This window comes from Bombus fervidus, chromosome 10 (assembly GCF_041682495.2).
Source record: "Bombus fervidus isolate BK054 chromosome 10, iyBomFerv1, whole genome shotgun sequence".
NCBI classification, from domain to species: domain Eukaryota; kingdom Metazoa; phylum Arthropoda; class Insecta; order Hymenoptera; family Apidae; genus Bombus; species Bombus fervidus.
The window spans coordinates 743,215-755,645 of NC_091526.1; positions in this window are offsets into that span (position 1 = coordinate 743,215).

Genomic DNA, 12,431 nt, shown 5'->3' on the forward strand with positions numbered 1-12,431 from the left:
ATAAGGTAACAATATATAACGTGTAACGATATAAGGATATAGCATATAACGTTATAACTTATAAGGTAATAGTATATAACGTATAACGTTATAAGGTAGCAATATATAACGTATAACGTTATAAGGTAATAGCATATAACGTTATACGTTTTAAGGTAATAGAATATAACGTTATACGTTATAACGTAATGCTACATGACGTTATACGTTACAACGTAATAGTATAGAACGTTATACGTTATAACGTAATGCTACATAACGTTATACGTTATAAGGTAATGGTATATAACGATATACGTAATAAGATAATAGTATATAAAGTTATACGTTAGAAGGTTACAGTATATAACGTTATACGTTATATGGTTACCGAATATAACGTTATACGTTATATCGTAGTGCTACATAACGTTATACGTTATAAGGTAACAATATATAACGTGTAACGATATAAGGATATAGCATATAACGTTATACCTTATAAGATAATAGTATATAACGTATAACGTTATAAGGTAACAATATATAACGTATAACGTTATACGGTAATAGCATATAACGTTATACGGTATAAGGTAATAGAATATAACGTTATACGTTATAACGTAATGCTACATGACGTTATACATTATAAGGTAATAGTATATAACGATATACGTAATAAGATAATAATATATAAAGTTATACGTAGGAAGGTTACAGTATATAACGTTATACGTTATATGGTTACAGAATATAACGTTATACGTTATAGCGTAGTGCTACATAACGTTATACGTTAAAAGGTAATAGTATATAACGTTATACGTTATAACGTAGTGCTACATAACGTTATACGTTATTACGTAGTGCTACATAACGTTATACGTTGTAACGTGATGCTACATAACGTTATACGTTATAACGTAATGCTACATAACGTTATACGTTATAAGGTAATGGTATATAACGATATACGTAATAAGATAATAGTATATAAAGTTATACGTTAGAAGGTTAAAGTATATAACGTTATACGTTATATGGTTACAGAATATAACGTTATACGTTATATCGTAGTGTTACATAACGTTATACGCTATAAGGTAATAGTACATGACGTTATACGTTATAACGTAATGCTGCATAACGTTATACCTTATAACGTAATGCTACATAACGTTATACGTTATAAGGTAACAATATAGAACGTGTAACGATATAAGGATATAGCATATAACGTTATACCTTATAAGGTAATAGTATATAACGTATAACGTTATAAGGTAACAATATATAACGTATAACGTTATACGGTAATAGCATATAACGTTATACGTTATAAGGTAATAGAATATAACGTTATACGTTATAACGTAATGCTACATGACGATATACGTTATAACGTAATAGTATAGAACGTTATACGTTATAACGTAATGCTACATAACGTTATACGTTATAAGGTAATGGTATATAACGATATACGTAATAAGATAATAGTATATAAAGTTATACGTTAGAAGGTTACAGTATATAACGTTATACGTTATATGGTTACAGAATATAACGTTATACGTTATATCGTAGTGCTACATAACGTTATACGCTATAAGGTAATAGTATATGACGTTATACGTTATAACGTAATGCTACATAACGTTATACGTTAAAAGGTAATAGTTTATAACGTTATACGTTATAACGTAGTGCTACATAACGTTATACGTTGTAACGTAATGCTACATAACGTTATACGTTATAACGTAATGCTACATAACGTTATACGTTATAACGTAGTGCTACATAACGTTATACGTTATATGGTAATAGTACACAACGTTATACGTTATAACGTAATGCTGCATAACGTTATACCTTATAACGTAATGCTACATAACGTTATACGTTAAAAGGTAACAGTATACAAGGTTACACGTTATAACGTAATGCTACATAACGTTATACGTTATTAGGTAATAGTATATAACGTTATACGTTATAACCTAATGCTACAAAACGTTATACGTTGTAAGGGAATTGTATATAACGTTATACGTTATAACGTAATGCTTCATAACGTTATACGTTAAAACGTAATAGTATAGAACGTTATACGTTATAACGTAATGCTACATAACGTTATACGTTATAAGGTAATGGTATATAACGATATACGTAATAAGATAATAGTATATAAAGTTATACGTTAGAAGGTTACAGTATATAACGTTATACGTTATATGGTTACAGAATATAACGTTATACGTTATATCGTAGTGCTACATAACGTTATACGTTATAAGGTAACAATATATAACGTGTAACGATATAAGGATATAGCATATAACGTTATACCTTATAAGGTAATAGTATATAACGTATAACGTTATAAGGTAACAATATATAACGTATAACGTTATAAGGTATAAGGTAATAGAATATAACGTTATACGTTATAACGTAATGCTACATGACGTTATACATTATAAGGTAATAGTATATAACGATATACGTAATAAGATAATAATATATAAAGTTATACGTTAGAAGGTTACAGTATATAACGTTATACGTTATATGGTTACAGAATATAACGTTATACGTTATAGCGTAGTGCTACATAACGTTATACGTTAAAAGGTAATAGTATATAACGTTATACGTTATAACGTAGTGCTACATAACGTTATACGTTATTACGTAGTGCTACATAACGTTATACGTTGTAACGTGATGCTACATAACGTTATACGTTATAACGTAATGCTACATAACGTTATACGTTATAAGGTAATGGTATATAACGATATACGTAATAAGATAATAGTATATAAAGTTATACGTTAGAAGGTTAAAGTATATAACGTTATACGTTATATGGTTACAGAATATAACGTTATACGTTATATCGTAGTGTTACATAACGTTATACGCTATAAGGTAATAGTACATGACGTTATACGTTATAACGTAATGCTGCATAACGTTATACCTTATAACGTAATGCTACATAACGTTATACGTTATAAGGTAACAATATAGAACGTGTAACGATATAAGGATATAGCATATAACGTTATACCTTATAAGGTAATAGTATATAACGTATAACGTTATAAGGTAACAATATATAACGTATAACGTTATACGGTAATAGCATATAACGTTATACGTTATAAGGTAATAGAATATAACGTTATACGTTATAACGTAATGCTACATGACGTTATACGTTATAACGTAATAGTATAGAACGTTATACGTTATAACGTAATGCTACATAACGTTATACGTTATAAGGTAATTGTATATAACGATATACGTAATAAGATAATAGTATATAAAGTTATACGTTAGAAGGTTACAGTATATAACGTTATACGTTATATGGTTACAGAATATAACGTTATACGTTATATCGTAGTGCTACATAACGTTATACGCTATAAGGTAATAGTATATGACGTTATACGTTATAACGTAATGCTACATAACGTTATACGTTATAACGTAATGCTACATAACGTTATACGTTAAAAGGTAATAGTTTATAACGTTATACGTTATAACGTAGTGCTACATAACGTTATACGTTGTAACGTAATGCTACATAACGTTATACGTTATAACGTAATGCTACATAACGTTATACGTTATAACGTAGTGCTACATAACGTTATACGTTATAACGTAACAGTATACAACGTTACACGTTATAACGTAATGCTACATAACGTTATACTTTATTAGGTAATAGTATATAACGTTATACGTTATAACCTAATGCTACAAAACGTTATACGTTGTAAGGGAATTGTATATAACGTTATACGTTATAACGTAATGCTTCATAACGTTATACGTTAAAACGTAATAGTATACTGCGTTATACGTTATAAGGTTATTGCATATAATGTTATACGTTATAAGGTGACACTATATAACGTATTACGATATAAAGAAATAGTATATTACGTTATACGTTATAACGTAATGCTACATAACGTTATACGATATAAGGTAATAGTATATAACGTTATACGTTATAACGTAGTGCTACATAACGTTATACGTTATAAGGTTATTGTGTATAACGTTATACGTTATAAGGTAACACTATATAACGTATAACGATATAAAGAAATAGTATATAACGTTATACGTTATAACGTAATGCTGCATAACGTTATAAGGTATAAGGTAATAGTATATAACGTTATACGTTATAACGTAATGCTTCATAACGTTATACGTTATAAGGTTATTGTATATAACGTTACACGTTATTACGTAGTGCTACATAACGTTATACGTTGTAACGTTATGCTACATAACGTTATACGTTATAACGTAATGCTACATAACGTTATACGTTATTAGGTAATAGTATATAACGTTATACGTTATAACGTAATGCTACAAAACGTTATACGTTATAAGGGAATTGTATACAACGTTTTACGTTATAACGTAATGCTTCATAACGTTATACGTTAAAACGTAATAGTATACTGCGTTATACGTTATAAGGTTATTGTATATAATGTTATACGTTATAAGGTGACACTATATAACGTATTACGATATAAAGAAATAGTATATTACGTTATACGTTATAACGTAATGCTACATAACGTTAGACGATATAAGGTAATAGTATATAACGTTATACGTTATAACGTAGTGCTACATAACGTTATACGTTATAAGGTTATTGTGTATAACGTTATACGTTATAAGGTAACACTATATAACGTATAACGATATAAAGAAATAGTATATAACGTTATACGTTATAACGTAATGCTGCATAACGTTATAAGGAATAAGGTAATAGTATATAACGTTATACGTTATAACGTAATGCTTCATAACGTTATACGTTATAAGGTTATTGTATATAACGTTACACGTTATTACGTAGTGCTACATAACGTTATACGTTGTAACGTAATGCTACATAACGTTATACGTTATAACGTAATGTTACATAACGGTATACGTTATAACGTAATAATGTACAACGTTATACGTTATTAGGTAATAGTATATAACGTTATACGTTATAACGTAATGCTACATAACGTTATACGTTATAAGGTAACAATATATAACGTGTAACGATATAAGGATATAGCATATAACGTTATACCTTATAAGGTAATAGTATATAACGTATAACGTTATAAGGTAGCAATATATAACGTATAACGTTATAAGGTAATAGCATATAACGTTATACGTTATAAGGTAATAGAATATAACGTTATACGTTATAACGTAATGCTACATGACGTTATACGTTACAACGTAATAGTATAGAACGTTATACGTTATAACGTAATGCTACATAACGTTATACGTTATAAGGTAATGGTATATAACGATATACGTAATAAGATAATAGTATATAAAGTTATACGTTAGAAGGTTACAGTATATAACGTTATACGTTATATGGTTACAGAATATAACGTTATACGTTATATCGTAGTGCTACATAACGTTATACGTTATAAGGTAACAATATATAACGTGTAACGATATAAGGATATAGCATATAACGTTATACCTTATAAGGTAATAGTATATAACGTATAACGTTATAAGGTAACAATATATAACGTATAACGTTATACGGTAATAGCATATAACGTTATACGGTATAAGGTAATAGAATATAACGTTATACGTTATAACGTAATGCTACATGACGTTATACATTATAAGGTAATAGTATATAACGATATACGTAATAAGATAATAATATATAAAGTTATACGTTAGAAGGTTACAGTATATAACGTTATACGTTATATGGTTACAGAATATAACGTTATAGGTTATAGCGTAGTGCTACATAACGTTATACGTTAAAAGGTAATAGTATATAACGTTATACGTTATAACGTAGTGCTACATAACGTTATACGTTATTACGTAGTGCTACATAACGTTATACGTTGTAACGTGATGCTACCTAACGTTATACGTTATAACCTAGTGCTACATATCGTTCTACGTTATAACGTAGTGCTACATAACGTTATACGTTATAACGTAACAGTATACAACGTTACACGTTATAACGTAATGGTACATAACGTTATACGCTATAAGGTAATAGTATATGACGTTATACGTTATAACGTAGTGCTACATAACGTTATACGTTATAACGTAATAGTATACAACGTTATACGTTATAACGTAATGCTACATAACGTTATACGTTATTAGGTAATAGTATATAACGTTATACGTTATAACGTAATGCTACATAACGTTATACGTTATAAGGTGACAATATATAACGTATAACGTTATAAGGTAATAGCATATATCGTTACACGTTATAACGTAATGGTACATAACGTTATACGCTATAAGGTAATAGTATATGACGTTATACGTTATAACGTAATGCTACATAACGTTATACGTTAAAAGGTAATAGTATATAACGTTATACGTTATAAGGTAGTGCTACATAACGTTATACGTTAAAAGGTAATAGTATATAACGTTATACGTTATAAGGTAGTGCTACATAACGTTATACGTTATAACGTAATAGTATAGAACGTTATACGCTATAAAGTAATGCTGCATAACGTTATACGTTATTAGGTAATAGTATATAACGTTATACGTTATAACGTAATGCTACATAACGTTATACGTTATAAGGTAACAATATATAACGTGTAACGTTATAAGGATATAGCATATAACGTTATACCTTATAAGGTAATAGTGTATAACGTATAACGTTATAAGGTGACAATATATAACGTATAACGTTATAAGGTAATAGCATATAACGTTATACGTTGTAAGGTAATGGAATATAACGTTATACGTTATAACGTAGTGCTACATAACGTTATACGTTATAAGGTTATTGTGTATAACGTTATACGTCATAAGGTAACACTATATAACGTATAACGATATAAAGAAATAGTATATAACGTTATACGTTATAACGTAATGCTGCATAACGTTATAAGGTATAAGGTAATAGTATATAACGTTATACGTTATAACGTAATGCTTCATAACGTTATACGTTATAAGGTTATTGTATATAACGTTACACATTATTACGTAGTGCTACATAACGTTATACGTTATAACGTAATGCTACATAACGTTATACGTTACAACGTAATAATGTACAACGTTATACGTTATAACGTAATGCTACATAACGTTATACGTTATAACGTAGTGCTACATAACGTTATACGTTATATGGTAATAGTACACAACGTTATACGTTATAACGTAATGCTACATAACGTTATACGTTATAACGTAATGCTACATAACGTTATACGTTACAACGTAATAATGTACAACGTTATACGTTATAACGTAATGCTACATAACGTTATACGTTATAACGTAGTGCTACATAACGTTATACGTTATATGGTAATAGTACACAACGTTATACGTTATAACGTAATGCTGCATAACGTTATACCTTATAACGTAATGCTACATAACGTTATACGTTATAACGTAATGCTACATAACGTTATACGTTATAACGTAATGCTACATAACGTTATACGTTACAACGTAATAATGTACAACGTTATACGTTATAACGTAATGCTACATAACGTTATACGTTATAACGTAGTGCTACATAACGTTATACGTTATATGGTAATAGTACACAACGTTATACGTTATAACGTAATGCTGCATAACGTTATACCTTATAACGTAATGCTACATAACGTTATACGTTATAACGTAATGCTACATAACGTTATACGTTATAAGGTAATAGTATATAACGATATACGTAATAAGATAATAGTATATAAAGTTATACGTTAGAAGGTTACAGTATATAACGTTACACGTTATTACGTAGTGCTACATAACGTTATACGTTATAAGGTAATAGAATATAACGTTATACGTTATAACGTAATGCTACATGACGTTATACGTTATAACGTAATAGTATAGAACGTTATACGTTATAACGTAATGCTACATAACGTTATGCGTTATAAGGTAATAGTATATAACGATATACGTAATAAGATAATAGTATATAAAGTTATACGTTAGAAGGTTACAGTATATAACGTTATACGTTATATGGTTACAGAATACAACGTTATACGTTATAACGTAATGCTACATAACGTTATACGTTATTAGGTAATAGTATATAACGTTATACGTTATAACGTAATGCTACATAACGTTATACGTTATAAGGTAACAATATATAACGTGTAACGTTATAAGGATATAGCATATAACATTATACCTTATAAGGTAATAGTATATAACGTATAACGTTATAAGGTGACAATATATAACGTATAACGTTATACGGTAATAGCATATAACGTTATACGTTATAAGGTAATAGAATATAACGTTATACGTTATAACGTAATGCTACATGACGTTATACGTTATAACGTAATAGTATAGAACGTTATACGTTATAACGTAATGCTACATAACGTTATGCGTTATAAGGTAATAGTATATAACGATATACGTAATAAGATAATAGTATATAAAGTTATACGTTAGAAGGTTACAGTGTATAACGTTATACGTTTTATGGTTACAGAATATAACGTTATACGTTATATCGTAGTGCTACATAACGTTATACGTTATAACGTAATGCTACATGACGTTATACGTTATAACGTAATAGTATAGAACGTTATACGTTATAACGTAATAGTATAGAACGTTATACGTTATAACGTAATGCTACATAACGTTATACGGTATAAGGTAATGGTATATAACGATATACGTAATAAGATAATAGTATATAAAGTTATACGTTAGAAGGTTACAGTATATAACGTTATACGTTATATGGTTACAGAATATAACGTTATACGTTATATCGTAGTGCTACATAACGTTATACGCTATAAGGTAATAGTATATGACGTTATACGTTATAACGTAATGCTGCATAACGTTATACCTTATAACGTAATGCTACATAACGTTATACGTTATAAGGTAACAATATATAACGTGTAACGATATAAGGATATAGCATATAACGTTATACCTTATAAGGTAAAAGTATATAACGTATAACGTTATAAGGTAACAATATATAACGTATAACGTTATACGGTAATAGCATATAACGTTATACGTTATAAGGTAATAGAATATAACGTTATACGTTATAACGTAATGCTACATGACGTTATACGTTATAACGTAATAGTATAGAACGTTATACGTTATAACGTAATGCTACATAACGTTATACGTTATAAGGTAATGGTATATAACGATATACGTAATAAGATAATAGTATATAAAGTTATACATTAGAAGGTTACAGTATATAACGTTATACGTTATATGGTTACAGAATATAACGTTATACGTTATATCGTAGTGCTACATAACGTTATACGCTATAAGGTAATAGTATATGACGTTATACGTTATAACGTAATGCTACATAACGTTATACGTTAAAAGGTAATAGTTTATAACGTTATACGTTATATGGTAGTGCTACATAACGTTATACGTTATAAGGTAATGGTATATAACGATATACGTATTAAGATAATAGTATATAAAGTTATACGTTAGAAGGTTAGAGTATATAACGTTATACGTTATATGGTTACAGAATATAACGTTATACGTTATATCGTAGTGCTACATAACGTTATACGCTATAAGGAAATATTATATAACGTTATACGTTATAACGTAGTGCTACATAACGTTATACGTTATTACGTAGTGCTACATAATGTTATACGTCGTAACCTAATGCTACATAACGTTATACGTTATGACGTAATGCTACATAACGTTATACGTTATTAGGTAATAGTATATAACGTTATACGTTATAACGTAATGCTACATAACGTTATACGTTATAAGGTAACAATATATAACGTGTAACGATATAAGGATATAGCATATAACGTTATACCTTATAAGGTAATAGTATATAACGCATAACGTTATAAGGTAGCAATATATAACGTATAACGTTATAAGGTAATACCATATAACGTTATACGTTTTAAGGTAATAGTATATAAGGTTATACGTTATAACGTAGTGCTACATATTGTTATACGTTATAACGTAGTGCTACATGACGTTATACGATATAACGTAATAGTATAGAACGTTATACGTTATAACGTAATGCTACATAACGTTATACGTTATAAGGTAATAGTATATAACGATATACGTAATAAGATAAGAGTATATAAAGTTATACGTTAGAAGGTTACAGTATATAACGTTACACGTTATTACGTAGTGCTACATAACGTTATACGTTGTAACGTAATGCTACATAACGTTATACGTTATAACGTAATGCTACATAACGTTATACGTTATAACGTAATGCTACATAACGTTATACGTTATAACGTAATGTTACATAACGGTATACGTTATAACGTAATACTGTACAACGTTATACGTTATTAGGTAATAGTATATAACGTTATACGTTATAACGTAATGCTACATAACGTTATACGTTATAAGGTAATGGTATATAACGATATACGTAATAAGATAATAGTATATAAAGTTATACGTTGGAAGGTTACAGTATATAACGTTATACGTTATATGGTTACAGAATATAACGTTATACGTTATATCGTAGTGCTACATAACGTTATACGTTATGAGGTAACAATATATAACGTGTAACGGTATAAGGATATAGCATATAACGTTATACCTTATAAGGTAATAGTATTTAACGTATAACGTTATAAGGTAACAATATATAACGTATAACGTTATACGGTAATAGCATATAACGTTATACGGTATAAGGTAATAGAATATAACGTTATACGTTATAACGTAATGCTACATGACGTTATACATTATAAGGTAATAGTATATAACGATATACGTAATAAGATAATAATATATAAAGTTATACGTTAGAAGGTAATAGTATATAACGATATACGTAATAAGATAATAGTATATAAAGTTATACGTTAGAAGGTTACAGTGTATAACGTTATACGTTTTATGGTTACAGAATATAACGTTATACGTTATATCGTAGTGCTACATAACGTTATACGTTATAACGTAATGCTACATGACGTTATACGTTATAACGTAATAGTATAGAACGTTATACGTTATAACGTAATGCTACATAACGTTATACGGTATAAGGTAATGGTATATAACGATATACGTAATAAGATAATAGTATATAAAGTTATACGTTAGAAGGTTACAGTATATAACGTTATACGTTATATGGTTACAGAATATAACGTTATACGTTATATCGTAGTGCTACATAACGTTATACGCTATAAGGTAATAGTATATGACGTTATACGTTATAACGTAATGCTGCATAACGTTATACCTTATAACGTAATGCTACATAACGTTATACGTTATAAGGTAACAATATATAACGTGTAACGATATAAGGATATAGCATATAACGTTATACCTTATAAGGTAAAAGTATATAACGTATAACGTTATAAGGTAACAATATATAACGTATAACGTTATACGGTAATAGCATATAACGTTATACGTTATAAGGTAATAGAATATAACGTTATACGTTATAACGTAATGCTACATGACGTTATACGTTATAACGTAATAGTATAGAACGTTATACGTTATAACGTAATGCTACATAACGTTATACGTTATAAGGTAATGGTATATAACGATATACGTAATAAGATAATAGTATATAAAGTTATACATTAGAAGGTTGCAGTATATAACGTTATACGTTATATGGTTACAGAATATAACGTTATACGTTATATCGTAGTGCTACATAACGTTATACGCTATAAGGTAATAGTATATGACGTTATACGTTATAACGTAATGCTACATAACGTTATACGTTAAAAGGTAATAGTTTATAACGTTATACGTTATATGGTAGTGCTACATAACGTTATACGTTATAAGGTAATGGTATATAACGATATACGTATTAAGATAATAGTATATAAAGTTATACGTTAGAAGGTTAGAGTATATAACGTTATACGTTATATGGTTACAGAATATAACGTTATACGTTATATCGTAGTGCTACATAACGTTATACGCTATAAGGTAATAGTATATAACGTTATACGTTATAACGTAGTGCTACATAACGTTATACGTTATTACGTAGTGCTACATAATGTTATACGTCGTAACCTAATGCTACATAACGTTATACGTTATGACGTAATGCTACATAACGTTATACGTTATTAGGTAATAGTATATAACGTTATACGTTATAACGTAATGCTACATAACGTTATACGTTATAAGGTAACAATATATAACGTGTAACGATATAAGGATATAGCATATAACGTTATACCTTATAAGGTAATAGTATATAACGCATAACGTTATAA